Source organism: Hakea prostrata, chromosome 9, assembly GCF_041222555.1.
Source record: "Hakea prostrata isolate BN-2017 chromosome 9, UWA_Hpros_2, whole genome shotgun sequence".
In the NCBI taxonomy this organism is placed as follows: domain Eukaryota; kingdom Viridiplantae; phylum Streptophyta; class Magnoliopsida; order Proteales; family Proteaceae; genus Hakea; species Hakea prostrata.
In genome coordinates, this window is record NC_142608.1 from 55,826,887 (window position 1) to 55,841,239 (window position 14,353).

The window sequence follows — 14,353 nt, forward strand, 5'->3', positions numbered from 1 at the left end:
TAGATCCGTTGGTAATAGATCCGTTCGTTGGTGGGATAATGAATAACTTCCTTTGTTAACATGATCATAGCGCGGCAGTTATCCGAGTAAGCACGATCGTTTGATCCAGTAAGTGTCGTTAACCGTTTCCTTGACGATTCGTCCACTACGGAAATTACGGATACGGGCGTGTTTGTTGACTGAGTCAGGTTTCTTCCTTAGCAAGCTATCTTTAAATCCGGCCCGCTCAGATGCGAGTCAGTCCGTTTCTTCCCGATTGAGGTCGAGGGTCGAATCAAGGGCGGAACCGGTTCGACGATGGTTTTTCCCGTATCACGAGCCCCCCAGACCAAGCGTTCGGGTCACTCTGAGGGCTTGGTTTGAATTGGACCCGCTTATCAAATGAGTATTTTGAATGTTCCCTCACTTATTAAATGTCGAATCACATTTAATGCTGCTGCTTCACTTTCTCCTCAAGTTTTGTGGATGTCTTCCTTTTTTATGGGGGTGACGCCATGTGTCTGCTGCAGCCGAAATCATCATTGCTTGCGAAATCAAAACGACGGTTTCTCAAAACGTCTATACTGATTCGATTCTTTCAAACTTTTTTGAAACGTCTCCCGATCATGATTGTCAATCCTGAACTTATCCTAATCGTACACGTCCTCAATGATTTGTGTGCTTAAAAGGTGTTCGTTGTCTTCGCATGTTTCATTCTCTTTGTCTAGATTTCGAAACTTCGTCGTCCACCTTGCGCCCTAACAGTTTTCTTGCTTTTACGCTCTCTGCTTCAGTGAATTAGTAAGTTCACTGACTCTTTTGTATCCTTTATTTGTCTCGATCTTTCCTTTTGATTTCGTCCCCGCTTTCTTTTCTATTTAAAACCAGAACCAGACTTTCCTAGTAATGGAGGGTGGTAGGGCTTCTAATGAAGGTTCTTTTGAACATAGCGCCGGTAAGGGAGACTCTGGCGGTGAGGCTTTTGTCTCTGTCCCCGTCGAACAGTCAGATAGTGACAAGCAAACTTTAACTGTCATTTGGCGTGAGTTCGAAGAATTGAACCAAAAGAAAAAAGCAGAGAAAGATATTGAAGTTCCGTCCTTGCTTCTTGAGTCTGGACAGTCCAGAACTCCTAAGGCGGCTGTCGAGGCCTCTCGGCAATTTAAGCAACCTAGCAGACCCAAGGAGGAACCTGGCTCTATTCCTTCCTCCTTCACCGAAGTTGAACTCCCTTCGGCGGTTGAACGTTTTGACTTTCCTCCCTTGTACTATCTTAGAGCTCCCAATCCTGATGAAAGGGCCAATTCGAACCTGCCCGAAGAGTTTTCTTTGTATATAGATACTCTGGAGAGTGGAGTTCGTTTTCCATTCTTCCATTCTTTGTTTTCTGCTATTTTAAATCATTGGGATATTTGTCTCGGAATGCTTCTCCCCAATAGTTGGCATCTCATCGTTGGCTTTTTGGGTTTGTGTTTTGCACTTGGTATCGAACCTTCTCTCCCTCTCTTTGTACATTTTCATGCTTTGTCTCTTTCCCACACTTTGGGTTGGGTTTTTCTTTCCTAGCGCAATAAGGTTGATCTTGGATGGTCGGGCAATATCCTTGCTAGGGGAACCTGTGAAATCAAGCCCTAACCTTGTCCCGAAAACCCTGTTGTTTGTAGGTCCGACAACTCGAAGTAAAGCAAGAAGTCAACTATGGGCCATCTCAGTGGAAGACTTGGTGTTTGGCTTAGAATCCATGGAAGTTGATGACAGTGTTCCATTTATGGAAACTTGTTCAGGACTGAAAAGGAAACTGCACCCTAATAAAGATGGAATTAGTTGATGGACTTGGAGTACTTTCTGACTTGGTTCGAAGGCATTTCTACATACTAGGTAAGCCACTTGGTGTGTGTGCAAAACCCCTTCAAGTTTGGATTTGATCTGAGCCTTCAATTCCCTATTTTGAACTTGTTGTCTTGATTGGTCGACTGCATGGTCGATTGAGCCAGTCGACCAATCAATCGACCAATGGGATCTGTTTTGCTGAATTAGGTCTTGGCTGCTCTATTTAAGCCCAACTTCGAGTCTAATTCGTCTTTTGTGCCTCCAAACTTCCTGGAACGAACCAGAGCTCTCCTCAAGTCATCTCCTTTGCATCCTTGGTGGTGTTCTTGTTGGAACTTTTATCAATTCTCTTGCATTTACATCACAAGGTATGTGATCACCCTCCTCTCTTCTCCATCTTTGGTTTTCTGTAGTTTTTCTTTCCTTTTCTATTTGAGAACAGTAGAGTTGATGTTGCATCTCTGTTGTAACCATCACTCTACTCATCTTCTCTCTTTTCCTAAGGATTTAAGGCTTGATGGATAATCTTAATCAAGATCATCACTTGCTTTTGAAGGAAACCATGTCTTCATCTTCTTTCCCTTTTTAGATTCAAAGTTCTTCAATTTAGATATGTTTTTTCTAGAAGATCTATACATGTTTTCCATGATTTCTTTATCAGATTAGTAATCCATCATTCTTTAGTTTCTCTTCCATGAATTTGCCATGATTTCTCCAAGAACCCTGACTGATCTATTTATGTTAAGTTTTGTTTCCTATTTTGTAACTTTAAGACTTAATGTTTTCCATGATTTCTTTATCAGATTAGTAATCCATCATTCTTTAGTTTCTCTTCCATGAATTTGCCATGATTTCTCCAAGAACCCTGAGTGATCTATTTATGGTAAGTTTTATTTCCTATTTTGTAACTTGAAGACTTAAAGTTGTTAGGGTTTTGAAGTCCTCTTTAGACCAATACACTATCATTGCATATTCCCTCTTGTTTGGTGGCATTTCGAATCACAAAATTAGGATTTCGGATCAGAAATCTTTGATTTTGTCTATCACTGACTCTGTTGGTCGACTGAGTCAGTAGACCAATCAATTGACCAATGAAGATAGTAGCCTCTGTTTTGGTTTATTTTTGGTTGATTTGATTCCTATCTTCTAGAGATCTTCCCTAATAAGGTATGTACATTGTCTAGGATCCCCTTCCAAGTTTAGAAAAGATCTTCCTTGATTCTCGAGATTCTTTGCGAGTTATTTAAGGTAAGGATAGTTATTTCTTTAATTACATCGGTTGCATGATTTAGTTTCCATATTTGAATCTCTCTGATTTATTTCCATAAATAGATTCTTATATTGATGTACTACTGATGCAATTACTCTAATTACAGTAGCATTACTTGTTTACATTATTTAGTATATGTATGACTTTACTTGCCAATTATATATGAGTTGGATCATGTTCTTGATTACTTTCCATATGGGGAGTTATTATATTTGTGATATGATTGATTTATGGTTGTAAATGATTAGGTATGGTTTGGAAAGGGGAGGTGTCCTTCTGACACTTCTGTCCTTGGACATCAACGGGAATATTATGGGATGTTTCCGGAGATGCCCTATGACACTTTCCTAAACTGTTGGTTGTCATACCTAGGGCTATCTAGTAGTGTTTGGCTAGGATGTCCCGTTATATCAGACCCTAGTCAGAAGGGTATTGAGACCAAATGACCCGTGGTAGCAATGGGGACTCATGGGCGCTCAAGACTGGTAACCAACCCGTGAGAGGACATGGATCACGTTGTGGATACTTGAAAGAGGCCATTCATTGGTAGGGTTGCACATGGATAGACTTGGGCTCATGGGCGCTCAAGACCGGTAACCAACCCGTGAGGGGACATGAGAGCTTCCCGTTTACCATATGTGGATAACCAATAGGGTTGATGAGTCCGTAGTCAGGGACTATGAGGACTCTAGTGTGAAGGATACCGGAAAGGATTGCCAGGGGCGAGGAATGGATGTATCTGGATCTGAGTTGATGTAACTAAGTAGAGGACTTGCATTTGGCTAGGCTTTAACCCTGACATTCACCAGTATTTAGACCACTGGTGATGTGAGAGAGCGGTGACCTAAACCTCGCCATGGAATGTCCCGAGGGATGCCGGACCCACTACCAAACTGCGTTGTGTGATGAGACCTTCCCAAAGAAGTATGGTGCTATGACTTAAAGTATGTCTGCCAATAGAGACCATCATACATAGAGTTAGAATCATAATGCATCATATGTTTCATATCACATTGCATCATACTTTGCTTTGGAATCCTGCCATTTATGTTATTATGGATTTAACTGCCTTACTTGGTTTCTTTTGAAACTCACTCCTTTTGTGCTACGTCTTGTTAGATTTCTCTATAGGCTTAGAATATTATGACTGCTCGTATGAAGAAGCGCAGGGAGAGGAGGCATATCTCCAAGAAGGTGATTGCGGTTACGACGATTACATTGAAGATTCCGCGGGTGGTCATGCTGTGTACAATGCTTAGTTTGTCGATAGAATGGAAGCGCCCTTGTGCTATTTTGAGATTTACACTTATAGAGATGTTCTCTATAAGATTGAAAACGATTTAGTTATTCATTGCACTTGTTATTGGGATTAGTTTTGATCTCTTTTCCTTTTTCCTTCCGAACTACTGTTCCGCTGTTGGTAGAGTGAGATTTCTGCCTCACTTTACATTATGATTTTGACATTATTGTTACCTTTCGTACTCTGATGATATATGATTTTATTCCTTCCTTATTTGGATGTCTCATTTATACTTTGCACATTGATTATTTACGTTCTTGATTATGTTATTGCTTATGTGGGAGGATGATTTCCTCGATACTTGATCTTTGGGGCTGTGGATCACACACTTGGGTATGCCAGGTAGGGTACCGGTTGAGTGGATGTGATAGAATCTATCCTTCCAATCACAAAGGGTGGCACAAACAGTATTTTTTTTGTCGATCGCCTCAATCAAATCTTAACTTCCCAATCATCTGGAAGCTGTTTACTTCATATTCTGAGGGTAACCGGGTCCTTCCCCTATCCAAAGCTGAAAAAGCAGCTACCAAGAAGATCAAGTCAATTCCATGGTACCAAGAGATTCATGGTTTTGAGATGGAATACACCCCGATTTTTCAATACTGGGGGCTGGCTCGTTGTGACCTTCCTAACTGTTGCATTTGTCTTTTTGAATGTACTGTAGCCTTATTTGATTTTCTGACTTTATCCTTCTTCGCAGTGCCTCCCAGAATTAACCCGAAAACCCTTCGGGCCAAGGAGGCCAAGGCAGTTGTGGCTGCAGAGAAAAGGTCTCCTCGGACACTGACATCAGATGAGATAGCTGCTATTCCTCCTCCAGACCCTTCTTACAAGGGTATAAGGAATTTGAAACCAGTGGTTGAAGCCTCGGGGAAAGGGAAAAGGCCAATAGAAGGGGTGGAAGTTCCCTCTTCAGCCCGAACCAAAAGGAAGCATGACCCGACCGAAGTTTTTGTCTCGAAGAAATCTCAGAAGAGTAAAGACTCTGAGGAGGTTTTCATTCCACAATGGACGCTGAGCGTGTCGGATCGGATCACGCAAGATCATTGAAAAGATGCTGAGTGGAGCTCTCATAGCTTGATGCCAGCCGACCATCAAGCTCTTGAGTCTTTTAGTGACGATACGCTCGTTCATCTCTCTACAAAGTACTATGTTTCCTTGATCTTCTGTCGTCTACTTTGTAATTCTTCCTAGGACTTCTTAATAATTGTCTACTTTCTTAGGACTACTGTGGAGAATTTCTACCAGCATATTGAGGCTTTGAACTGGATTGGTCGTGGTGGCTCCCGACTCCAAAGTCTTGAGGAGCAATTGGTACTAGCAAATTCCGAAGTGGATCGGTTGAAGAAGGAAGCTGCAATGTTGAAGGAGGAGAATGACAAAGTCAACACTTTGAAGAAGGATCTTGACTTGTCCATTAGCCATGTTGGTGCTTTGGAACGTGAAGCGAAGAAGCATAAAATGCTCGCTTCCGAGTGTAGTGAAAGGGTTGAGATTTTGGCCCTTGAAAATGATCATCTTAAGAAGACGATCGTTCCCTGCAAACCCGAACATCTTTCCCAAAATCTTCGGAGGGACTACATTTGAAAGTATCTGAACAACGTCCCCAAGAAAAATAGGAAACTATCTCTCTCTCTCTCTCTCTCTCTCTTTTTTTTGCAAGGGTTGGCCCCCATGGCCCTTGAAAATGAAATGAATCTTTGCTTTCTTTATCCTCGAACTCTTGCAATAGTCGTTGTGATGAACTGGTAGGATTTTCTTATGGCATACTTAGAGAATTTGCTCCTTTTCCTCTTTCAGAACCACGTTCGGAAATGAACTAGGCTTTTTTTTTTCTGAAATAACCTTGTACCTTGGTCGAAGCTGACGTTCGGGAACCTCAAAGGGGTTGATGTTCGGAAACCTTGGAACATACCCCTGCCTTTCAATTGATTCGGTTCAATCCGAATCCCCTGTGGCTTATTTGAAGCATTTCTCTCCAAGTTGCACCCACTTTATGACGAAAACCAAACGTTTCCTCGTATTGGCTTATGAGTTATCCTTCCCAAGAAATTGAAAATATTCTTTTCATTTAATATTGGTGGGATGAATATTGGTGCGACGGTTGGTTTTTTGCTGCGCTCCCTCATATCAGGTGCACAACGCTCCACGTGGAGGCTTGGGACAAACTTAGCTTTTAAGTTTTGAATTTAAAACGTCATTATCTTTTGACCGTTGATCTTGGATTTGATTTCGAAATTTGAACCGTCCCTCTTCCTTGACCCTTGATCTATACGAGCTTTAAACCGTCGTATCATCCCCTGGGGCTATTTAAATCCCTCAGGTGTGCTTCAAACTTGCTTTCGTCCTTTGCAAGAACAGTTGTTCCTTCATCTTCATATTTTCTCTCTGGCTATTGCTGCTTCGTATTTCTATCTTAACACGATACTCTGAACAGAACTCGAACAAGTAAGTTTTCTCATTCTTTTCTGCTCTAGTTCTTCGGCCGCTTTCAAAGGTCCCACTCTGGTTTTAAACTGATGCCTTTATGACTAGTTAAGAATTTCCTTAGAAATTCATTAGGCTTTCGAAGGTCCCACTCGGGTTTTAAACCGATGCCTTTTCAAAGGTCCCACTCGGGTTTTAAACCGATACCTCTATGACTACTTAAGAATTTCCTTAGAAATTCATTAAGCTTTCGAAGGTCCCACTCGAGTTTTAAACCGATGCCTTTACGTAGAGATTTCCAAAGAATTCTTCTAAGCTTTTGGAGGTCCCACTCGGGTTTTAAACCAATGCCTCTATGACTACTTAAGAATTTCCTTAAACTTTCGAAGGTCCCACTCGGGTTTTAAACCGATGCCTTTTCAAAGGTCCCACTCGGGTTTTAAACCAATGCCTTTACTTGGAGATTTCTAAAGAATTCTTCTAAGCTTTCAGAGGTCCCACTCAAGTTTTAAACCGATGCCTCTATGACTACTTAAGAATTTCCTTAGAAATTCATTAAGCTTTCGAAGGTCCCACTTGGGTTTTAAACCGATGCCTTTTTGAAGGCCACACTCGGGTTTTAAACCGATGCCTTTTGATTTGACCTATTTTTGCTGAATAATGTGTGCTGCCCCCAATCAAAAGATATTGTGTTGAAAACTGGAAATTGCATTGATTGAGTCGAATGCCCTACATCATAAATGAAAATGATAATCTTTTAGGGATAATATTTCTTCAGGTGCCTAGCATTCCACGAACGATCTAGCTCTTTGCTTGTTGTTGTGTTCTTTAGCTTGTATGCCCCCGAGCCGACCAGTTTGGTTACCATATATGGTCCTTCTCATTAAGGATCTAGTTTCTTCTGATGGCGTGGATCTGAAGCTAAAGTATTCCTTAGAACCAAATCTCCCACCTGATATTGTCGACGCTTTACTTGGGAATTGTAGTGTGATGCTATCCTTCACTAATAATGTTGGGTTTGGGCAATTGCTTTTGTCCGAACTTCATCTAACAGCTCAAAGCTGTCAAGCAATCCTTGTTCGTTTGCTTTTTCCTCGAATTCTCTTTCCCAAAGTGTTCCAGCCATTACTTTGACGGGTGCCAATGCTTCAGATCCATAGGCCAATTTAAATGGAGTTTCTCCTGTGGGAGTCTGAACCGTTGTTCGGTAGGCCCATAGAACATTGTGCAATTCTTCAACCCATAAGGCTTTGTCAGACTCGAGTCTCTTTTTTATTCCATCAAGTAGCGTTCAGTTCGTAACCTCCCCTTGCCCGTTGCTCTGTGGATATGCTACTGATGACATTCGATGTTCAATCAGGTAAGTGTTGCAGAACTACTCAAATTGTGGGTTGTCGAATTGTGTACCATGGTCAGCTATGAGGATTTTCGGCATCTCAAACCGATAGATGATAGATTCCAACACGAACTTCTCCACCTTCCTTTCAAGTGAGGGTCACCGAGCATTAGCTTCTACCCATTTGGTGAAGTAATCGATTGCTACGACGAGATACACCCGTCCGCCCGCGGCCCTAGTGAATTTTCCCATAATATCAATTCCCCACATCGCAAAGGGGATGGGCAAGAATTGAGGTTAGGGTTTCAGTTGGCTTTTTGGATACTGTGGCATGGATCTGGAAATTGCTACAGCATCAAACGTATTCCATTACAGCCTCCTGAAGCTTCGGCCATTACAAACCTAGCCTTAAGATCTTGTGGGCCAAAGCTCGGCCTCCTATGTGCACCCCACAAATCCCTTCATGAACCTCCGCCAAAGCCATTTTTGATCCTTCGGGACCCAAACATCTTAAGAGGGGTCTAGCATAAGACCTTTGGTATAGCCTTCCATTTTGTATTACAAACCTTAGCGTCCGTACCTTGATCACTCTTGCTTCCTTTGGATCCTCTGGTAGCTTATCATCTCTGAGATACTCCACGATCGGGTCCATCCAGCAGTGTTCAACTTCAATATAGGATATCTCCTTTTCTTGAATGCTTGGGAAAGCTAATTCCTCAATGTAGACTGAAGGGTCTAGAGTCTTTTCTTTGGCGTTAGTGTCAATCCACCCAGCCGGTACCCTATCTGGCATACTCGGGATGTGATCCACAACCCCGAAGATCCATAGTCCAGGGACCACACCATCCACATCGACGATAACACAATCATGAACGATCAATATTAAACTAAACAATTGATAATAATAGAATTCGGAAATGAGATACCAAAGATAATCAGAGTGTGGAAATAACTATCTTATCAGATAAAATTAAGAAGCAGTGGGCGAAATCCACTCCTTCAACCAAGCGGAAAGTGAGATCAAAACTAGTTAATTACAAATCCCAAGTTATAAAGATAAATCAAAAGTTATTATAGTTCCTTCAAGTTTAACAGACATAAAAGAAAGGGAATGGGCATCTACAAATAAGTCTCCTCCACAATAAATAAGTTCTCTTCAAAAGTGAAGACCATAGAGATCCAACATGGCTGCTCCCAAACTATCCAAGGGCTAACCCTGATACGCCGAAGGATCTTCTTCGGTACCATCACCGAAGTCTTCATTGTAGCTAGCCTCTGAATAGTAGTATGGGGTATTCGGGTCCGCCTCGGGGAACATACTATTAGAATAATCACCTGTAGAGTAGTCTAACAAAACATTACAACAGAAAAAGGAAGGAGTTCAAAAGAACTCAGCAAGGTAGTTATTCCACAACACATAATCCACATGATAACCATAAAATGATGCAGATGATATGAGACATATGATGTAATATGATTCTAACTCTAAGTATGCTGGTCATCTATGGTAGACATGCTTTAAGTCGTAACACCATACTTCTTTGGGTAGTCTCAGTCACTCATCACCGGGGGGAATTGGGTCTTGCATCCCTCTCGGACAAATCCATGGTTGGGGTTTCGGTCACCACTCTCTCACATCACCATTTGGTTTGAGTATTGGCGCATGTCAAGGTAAAGCCTAGCCCAATGCAAGTCATCTACTTAGTCATATCATGTCAGTTCCAGATACGTCCATTCTTCCCCTCTCGGGATCCTTTCCGGTATCCTTCACACTTGAGTCACGGATACTACCCACCGGACTCATCAACCCTATTGGTCATCAACAAATAGTAGACGGCAAGCTCTCACATCCCCTCACGGATCATTTCACTGGTCTTGAGTGCCCGTGAGCCCAAGTCTAGCCATTTGCAACCCTACCAATAAATGGCCCCTTTCGGGTATCCGCAATGCAATTTATGTCCTCTCACGGAGTGGTTACCGGTCTTGAGCGCCCACAAATCCACACTACTACCACGGGTCATTCGGTCTCAATGCCCTTACGAATCGGGTCTGATATGATAGGGACATCCTAGCCAAACACCACTAGACATGTCCTATGTATGTCATCCAATAACCGGGGAAAGCGTCGATGGACATCTTTGGAGAAAATCCCATACTATTCCCTCCGATGTCCAAGGATAGAAGCACCAATAGGGTACTTCTCAATCCCAAGTTATACTTAAGCAATCACATGCCCAAGTCCATCATATCAATTCACAAGATACAACATCATAGTAAACATTCTATTCATAACATTGATATAATTCATCATATATTGAAATTGATAGACATAATAAGGCATTGTAATAAAACTAATGTAAGCAAAAAGGTTCTTTTAAAAAAAACAGGGGGGGGCAAGAAAGGAAGGGGAAGAGGAGGGGAGAGAGTTTTTTTTTTTTTGGTTAGAAAAAAAAAAAAAAAAAACCTCTTTTTATGTGGTTGTGTTTATTTTTTTTCCTTTGTGTGGGGGGGGGGGGGGGTGGGGGGACAAGCGGGGGGGGGGGGTTTTTTCTCTCCCCCCGGGGGGGGGGTGCTTTTGGGGTGGGGGGGGGGGGTGGCTTCGAGGAGGGGTGGTTGGGGGGGGCGGGGGGCCCCTACGTAGTGAAATAAAAAAATAAAGAAAAAAAAAAAAAATGGTAAAAACAGCTAATACCAAGTATCATGAATAAGATAAGAGTAACTAAATCAGAGTGCGGAATATAGATAATAATAAAGTGTGATCAAAATCATAAAGGGTGAGAAGGTGTGGTAGTCACCCTCTCAGAGCAGCGGAAAAGAAGTAAATCAAGTTAGTTACATATCCGAATATCACCAGAATAATTCAAAGACAAGTTAATTACAATATCCAAGGTTCCACAAATACACCAGGGGAATGGGGCACTATGCTAGGGTTTCTTCTATACTAATGGTAGTCTCCTCAACAAGACGGATGAAGTAAACCCAGCACTGCCGCTCCCGCACAACCGTGGGGCTAACCCTGGTGCGGATAGTAATCCTCCTCGGCTCCAATATACGGATCCTCACCGACGCCACTACCCGGAGGGTAGTATGTGGAATCATAGTCCGCCTCATAGGAGGTGCCATCGTAATCTTCGGTACCTGGAATGTAATCTAAAACATTTGCACAAAAAGGAATGAGTTCGAAGAACTCAGCAAGGAAGTTATTCCATAATTAGAAATCATACACATTCAGAACATACAATAATGCAATGTGATATGGAACATATGATGCAGATATGAGCCTAACTCTATGAATGCTGGTCTCTAAGGTAGACATGCTTTAAGTCATAGCACCGTACTTCTCCTGGTCGTCAGTCACTCTCCCATTTCCATATCTTGGGAATGCCCGGGGAAGATCGGTAAAGTCATCAAAAAGCCGTGGTAAGGGGATCGATCACCGCTCTCTCACATCACCATTTGGTCAAGTATTGGCGCATGTCACAAGTAAAGCCTAGCCCAATGCAAGTCATCTACTCAATCGGTCAAGTCAGATTCAGATACGTCCATTCCTCGCCCCCGGCGATCCTTTCCGGTATCCTTCACACTAGAGTCAGCGAAATCCCGGATTTCGGACTCATCAACCCTATTGGTCATCCACATAAAGTAAACAGGAAGCTCTCACGTCCTCTCACGGATTGGTTACCGGTCTTGAGCGCCCGTGAGCCCAAGTCTATCCATATGCAACTCTACCAATAAATGGCCCCTTTCAGGTATCCGTAGCATGGTTTACGTCCCCTACCGGATTGGCTACCGGCCTAGAGCGCCCATCCAACCATACACTACCACGGGTTGTTCGGTCTCAATGCCCTTCCGATTCAGGTCTGACACGACAAGGATGAACCTAGCCACACAACTAGACAATCCTATGTATGTCATCCAATAACTCGGGAGAGTGTCGATAGGCACCATCGGAGAACATCCCATACCATTCCCTCTGATGCCCAAGGACAGAAGTGTCAAGAGGACACCCCCAAATCCCAAGTCATACGTAAGCAATCACACATCAAATCTCATCATTTCTCATGCATCCAATGCATATTCACAATAGTAATCAAATCATGATATTGAAACTAATCATTATAATCATAAGCAAATCAAAATGATAAAGTAACCCAACAAAGTATAAAGATTTAAATGCTACTGTTCTAACACATGTGTAACAGTCTCATAATGATTGAAAGGAAATTTAGGGATTTTATTCTTTAAATAAAGCACAGTTCAATATTTGATGACTTATATGTTTATGGATATAACCACCCTTACCTTGGATGAGTTGATGATGAATTGAGAATACCAAGAATAGTCCAATAGAATTGTTAAGGCCCTAAACAAACATCAATAATAAGTTAGAAAAGAAGTCGGGAAGATTGGATGTCATTTGAGTCAAAACTGACCAAGGTTGTTGTCAAGCAACAACTTTGGTCGATGGTCTTGGTCGATGGTATCACCAAAAGTATCGACCAAAATTGTCCTCGGCGTAATAGTGGATTTTGGGGATTTTGGTCCGAAATGAGTCTTCCGGTGTTCGGATCAATCTGAAACTTGGAGGCATACTTAACAATAGTAGTAGGACACTATAAATCAAGGAATTAACCCAATCCAATGGTCCAATTAAAAAGCCCCAATTTGAGCTATCAAGTTCAAGTGATAAACATCATGGCATGAGTTGGAATTGATTGCATTGATGAGGAATAGCATGCAATAGCTAGAGAAACTAATAGAAATTCGATTGGAATCATATGGCAATGTTAAACATGCACATAATACACTCTATAGTTCAGTTTGATATCAAATAGTATGATGTTAATAGGTAAATCATGGAATACATATGCTAGGCATGAGATATAAGCATTAGCATCAATGAATGGCTAAGGGAATCATGGATTGAGCATGAGTAGGCACTTGGAGTGGTGGTTGCAAGGTTGCAGCACCATTCCAAATGTCCCATCAGCAAGATGATAATAGAAAAGAGTAGAAAAGGGTAGGGTAGAGAGTGGAATGAAGAGTCATACCTTAGTGTGGAAGATGAAGACAAGAATCAATGATAAACTAAGTGTCTTTGATGAGATACCCTTCACACTAACCAAGGAGCTGCTTTGGGAAGCTCTCCCCACGTTCCCAGGTGAGAAAAATGATTGCAAAAGGCTCAAGGCTCGAGGTCATATTAAATAGAAAAGGAATATTCCATGGAATCATTAACTTGGCAGACTGGGACATTTTGGTCGATGGTCCTTGGTCGATGGTATCGACCAAAATGATCGACCAAAATATTTTCAGCAGAAAACTCAAGTTTAGAACAGCAACTTCAAGTAGGGATTTGAAAGGCTATACAAGGTCAAATTGAGTGAGGTTTTCTTCCACAATTCAATCAAGAAGTCTAGTTTCGGGGAATACCTTCGGATTGTGCACAGGAGGTCATTTGGTACAGCAACCATATTAATCTCCTCCGATGCGCAGACTTTCCTTAAACACCGACAATGCATTTAAGCAAGGGGTATCATTGTCAATGTCCATGGGCTCGGTCTCCGAATCATGATCATCAATCAGAATGGTCCATAAATCTCTTCTTCCACCGCTTCGGGTCCTCGGACCTGAATACAACAGTGGATCCGGGTCAGGGTCAAGGTTAGAATAGGGCTGGATATTACATTCTCCCCCCTTAAAAGAATTTCGTCCTCGAAATTGAAAGCGTACCTGTGCTTCCAAAAAGATGAGGAAACTTCTCCTTCATGTCTTCTTCTTTCTCCCATGAAGCTTCTTCAGGGGTATGGTTTTTCCATCGAATCTTCACCAGAGGGATGGTGCGATTCCGCAACTGCTTGTCCTTTCTATCTAGGATTTCGGCTGGTCCTTCATCGTAAGAAAGATCGGCACTAAGTCCTTCGGGTGCTTGCTGTAGTATGTGCTCCGGGTTTTCTAGGTATTTCCGAAGCATTGAAACATGGAACACATTGTGAACTCCAGCAAGTGACGGAGGCAAGGCCAAGCGGTATGCTACAAGTCCAACCCTTTCCAAAATCTCGAAAGGTCCAATGAAGCGGGGACTAAGCTTTCCTTTCACATTGAATCTCGTCACCCTTTTCATAGGTGATACTTTAAGGAAGACTTTCTCTCCAATTGGAAATTCTAAGTCGGTTCTTCTCTTGTCGGCATACGACTTCTGTCTAGATTG